Source organism: Arvicanthis niloticus, chromosome 12 (genome assembly GCF_011762505.2).
Source record: "Arvicanthis niloticus isolate mArvNil1 chromosome 12, mArvNil1.pat.X, whole genome shotgun sequence".
In the NCBI taxonomy this organism is placed as follows: domain Eukaryota; kingdom Metazoa; phylum Chordata; class Mammalia; order Rodentia; family Muridae; genus Arvicanthis; species Arvicanthis niloticus.
The window spans coordinates 4857705-4863171 of NC_047669.1; positions in this window are offsets into that span (position 1 = coordinate 4857705).

A 5467-nucleotide genomic window follows, 5' to 3' on the forward strand; every position below is an offset into this window, starting at 1 on the left:
TTTTAGCTTGTGGATTTTCAAGGGTGGCCAGCTGCAGTCATAGTGGGCTCAGTAAAGCAACTAGGTTCATCTCCCTGTTCTCTCCTCCTACTCCACTGAGTTTGTAATATTTTCTTACTATTACTATATGTCACACATCAAGCATTGCTGTTTTAGTGAGTGTAAAATCTATTTTCCTGGCCAACTTCATCATATAGGAAAACCATTGTTTCCCAGTAGTCTACACTTATGGCTCATCACTCAATTGCTCATTGGTCAGATGGAATGTGAAGCTCCAGAGATGGGAAGTTACCCTTCTAGGGTCACAGCAAATTAGAGGCTGGCTTATGTAATATTTCAGGAGATGATGGTAGCTGAAGATTAGTGAGGATCACCACTGACCAGGAACACTGTAGGAATCTGCTCAATTAATTGATGACCCCACACTTTCATGGAGAGATTGATAATCACTCTCTAGCACAAACAGGGAAGCTGAGGTCCACAGAGGGAAGGTTAAGTTATCAGTGTGAAAATGTGATAACGATTGAGTGAGTAGCAGCTATCCCTGTATATCAGCTTGAGTCTTCTACAAAACAAAGGTTCTGTTCCACTCTTTGCTGCTGTCTATCCACTCTTAGCTTTTGGTAGATGCTTGATCATAGTACCTGAATGTCAATTTCTACTCAATGTTAGCTGTCATTGCTGGTTGAGTTTTGCATTCCTCAAGGTTAGACTTTAGAATAATGAGTAGAAATTCCTCTATGTGAGTGTGTCATTGCTCTGTGTGGAAGGAGGCACTCTACACAGTGTGAGCACGGGGAGGTGCCTTAATCTCATGAATATGTTTCCATGGTTCATGATGAAAGGCTCTGGACTAGAAGTTAAGATAGATAGGAGCCCATTCTGTCTGATTCTGGAGATTTCACTGCAGTGGAATAAAGGTCCTGGTTATTAGCTTCACAGGATTATTGAATTCCCATTCTGATTTTGAATGTTCCCAAGTTTTGTAAATGACAAAGAACACAATAAAGCTCAGAATATTGATGCCTTTCAAAATGGTAGATTTGGCCAGAACAAACTTTTTATTGCCTCTACTCCAGGCCTTGTGATCTAGGCCCTGGTTTTACAAATCTCTTGGGCTGTGAGATTTGTGAACCTCTGGTTCCTGTCCCAAACTAGAAGTTACATTCAAGGTTTAGTTCCTCATTAATAGCCAAACCTCTTACACCAGATTCTTTCCTAGAACTACCTCAAATTATCTCTTGTTCAGTTCCTCTGTGCAAACCTTAACTGCATTGAATTACTGTTTCTCTTTGGAATAGGGCTCACATCTATGCTCTCCTCTATTTCCTTTCCCACAGGTGGCCTGGTTGTTAGCACCACCTAGCCATAGTACATAGTGTTTGGGGACTTTCTGTGTAGAGAGGAGGGTCAGGAACAGTGGGACATTAGAATGTGGGATATATAGAGAGTGGCTCAAGAGATCCAATGTTGTTGAATTCACTGCTCAGGCTGCAGAGAGAATATGCATTGTACTCATCCTCTATTCCCATGGCCAAGCCAGTCACCCAAGTTGCCATGCATGCATTTGTCTTGTGGTCTTGGGATATAACTCCTGGGCCCCTCTCTAGTATCTTGTTGTCACTATATGTGATCTACAGTATACCAATTTCATAGGCTTGTCCTGTAGTGGAAGCTCCTGCATCATAGGACCAGCTAGCTTCACTCCAGAATGTAAATTGGAGAAAGCACTTTTGCTCACACGTTGGAAATATTGGATGATGTCCACAGTTAAGTTGAGAGTCAAACTTCTGCAGACTCATGGGTGGGCATATCTGGTGGAAGGTAAAGTAGAGGCGCTATTAATATAACTAAAGTGACATCAATGGACTTTCATTTCTTGGAAGAAATAAAGGGTGGGTATTGGAACATGGAAACATTGTTGTTTACATGGTTAGTTGTTATTCTTGGGTTGCTACAACCTCAGCTGCATATGGACCAACCCCCCTGTCTCAGCTTGAATCTCTCATCCAGTGTAGCTGGACTGATGAAACTTAAGAATATTAGAGGTCAAAACTAGCTAGAAAACTTCACCCATCTCCAGGCATGGCACCAGGTGCTTTTTCCTCTGTGGGTAGGCTTAGGGCAAAGCCCAGATTACAGTATTAGCTTGGAAATAGTTTCAAGAGTCTTCCTAAGCTACTTCCTGACCTCAGCACCATTTTACATTTATTAGGCAGTCAGAATATTTAGATGGATAATGGTTGATTGATTTTTAGAAGCAGAGTTTTCTATTGTTGCATCTCTTGATCCTTATTTAAGGATCCTATTCTGAATATTGGGTAGCACAGAACTAAAGCCAACACTGTTATTACCCAGATGCATAAAGCTCATAAAATACCTGAATGGTAAGGCTGGCAGAAACTAGATGAAGGGCTTTCTGGGCCAAATAAAGCACTACCTAGTGGTTGGACCAACAACAAGGAAGATGAGAACAATGTAGAACCTTGGAGCTCTGTGTTTGGGATAATGATGAGAATCTTATTTTAAATTTGATCTCTTTTCCTTTCTATGCATGGAACAAGTGTCCATTATTATCATCCCACATGCACAGAGAGAAAACAGAGGCTAAACATAGTCAACAGTGGCAAGGCTCTTAAACTCCTACTTGATTTTGGCTATTGGGACATTACCTTTGGGAAGCCCTAGTTATTGTTATTACAGCCCCTACATACTACACAAAATAATCCCCGCTGTCCTATATGATATTGTGCATTTATCTCAGATGTATCTTTTAGGTTTCTGTACTTTAAGCCTGATTACTCCAGTTTAGCTCATAGTTGCTGTATGCTTGTCACTTAACTAAAAAAAAAAAAAGACATTTTAACATCTGACTCTATTATGGGATCACTCCATGTAAAGATGTTTACCTGTGAATAGGTTCACCTGGCTGAGCCTTTCCACATAACTGCTCTTGGATGTATCAGAGAACACAGGATTTCTGAGCTTGTTGGAGATTTGCCTACAAATTTCCTTTATTTGCTGCACACATCAGGGCAGACCTTTGGGGGATGTGTACAATAGCCTTCCCTTAGTCACTGACCAGGCTTCCTGACCCCTATATTCTCTTTAGGCTTTTAAGGCCAGCACTAAACAGGTGAAAATAGTAGGACTGCCAATTTGAGATATGTCAGAGATACATGTGAGGCCTAATAACAAAAAGATGGTGCCAGTACATCAGGTATAAAGCTGAGAATGTATAAAAAAAATCTCTTGATTTTTTTGTCATGCTGCTTAAAGGCCACTAGGCCTAGGTGGTTCTTTTTTGAACTTATTTTTTTATTGGATATTTTATTTATTTACAATACAGATGTCATTCCCTTTCCCTACTTTTACTCCCTAGAACCCCCTATCCTATACCCCCTCTTCCTTTATGCTTTTATACCATTTTGATTACATGCATGTATTAAGGTCAGTTCTAAGTTGAAGGTCTAGCAATAAAATAGATGCAAATAGTCAAGGAACAAGCAATACAATAAACACAAATAGTCAAAGAAGAAGCAAGACATTAAACCCAGTTATGTTAACACTCCCAGGATCACTGTTTCTAAAGGCTTATCAGGATGACAAAAGTATCTGAGCCTACTTCCCTACCCTAGTCAAAGGTCATTTTCATGTCTGAAGCCTACTTCCTTGTTCTAACCTAAGATTTAGATTCCTTTCTGAAATTACTTCTTTGTTCTGGCCTAATATTTAGATTCTTGCTTGAGATTACTTCTTTGTTGTAGCCTATGATTTAGATTCCTACCTGAAATTACTTCTTTGTTCTAGTCTAATGTCAGATTCCTGCTTGAAGCCTAGTTCCTTGTCCTTGGCCAATGTCATATTCCTGCCAATCAACCCCTTTCCTTGTCCTTGGCCCATGTCAGATTCTTGTCAAGCAGCCCCAAAGGCTCTCTTCCTCTCCCCCTTTTTAATTTCATTAACAAGATTTAGCCTGTCTTAGGTTGTTCTGACAAGAATGCCTTCCTTACCTGTCATGGAAATATGCATTATCAAAGGCAATGTACTTTTGTCTTAGGTTGGTAAGGCTCTGTACAGAATCTTACCTGTCCTTGGCTTGCCAGCCTGTTAATTTAATAACTCTGTCTGGGCATCCATTTTTAGGTTTAAGCCATGTACTTTGGCTGCCAACATGTTGATGTTGTTAAAGATAAGCTTTAACACAATGGGCAGGAATAAAAGTATTCCCAGGACAAAAAGGGCTAGCCTGATCAAGCTATATATGCCATTCCTGAGGTTTGTCCAAAATGAAAATACCGAGCTCAGGCCATGGATAATTTTATCAGCATTATCTGCAGCATCAAAGGTCAACAGAGCAGCATTCTTTTAATTCATATTTTCACTATGCAAAGTTAACACACCCAGAGAGGTCCTAGGATTATGCCACATATCCCATAGGCGTCTTTAAACTTTTTTCTAATTATAATGACAATCTTTGTGAATTTCAAAAGTAACACTACTCCAATGATATTTGTCATGAGTCTTGGGATGGCTTCTAACTCTTGAACCCTGAACCTCCTTCAGATAATTTGAATGGGTTATAGAGCATAATTCATTGTTTCAGATACCTATATAAATCCTTTTGTATACTCAATACATAAGTAACATTTTTTGCTAGATGGTTATCAAAAATAGTTGTCTTAACTCCTTGTCTCAATGCTATTGCAGAAGCAGTGGTGTTAGCAATTAATGGAATTAAAGCTGTTATACCAGCAACAATCAAGTCTGCTACCCTCTAGCTTCTGATTAAAGCCTAACTCACTTCTTTGAGCACTTTCAAGTTTTTTTTCAGAGAATCAAGGTTTTCTAATACTCAGGGCAGTGAGATGAAAGCTGGTTGGTAGACCCCCATAACAGACATGTCAGGTTTCAACACACTAACATAATTGGAAATTATATAGTCAATGCAACTTACAATAAATGCTGTAGAAGAGACCTAACCAATTTTAGCTTGACAATTAAAAGAGCCTTAAAATATGCACTAACCCTTGTTTGAAATCCAGATCCTGTCCCAACATTAGCTCTTGCTGTCCTAACATCGTAGCGAGCTATGGCTAGCTTCCAAATATGTCTCTGACAAAGTCCACATTTAGTATTCCAAAAGTAGACGGGAAGTATTTCTTTTCTGGTCTAGTCTATTTGGTGTTTTATAAGCTTCTTATATATTTATGGGCATCTCATTCTTTAGAGTAGGGAAGTTTTCTTCTATAATTTTGTTGAAGATATTTATTGGCCCTTTAAGTTGGAAATCTTCACTCTCATCTATACCTATTATCCTTAGATTTGGTCTTCTCATTGTGTTCTGGATTTCCTGGATGTTTTATGTTAAGAACTTTTTGCATTTTGCATTTTCTTTGACAGTTGTGTTGATATTTTTAATGGTATCTTCTGCACCTGAAATTCTCTCTTCTATCTCTTGTATTCT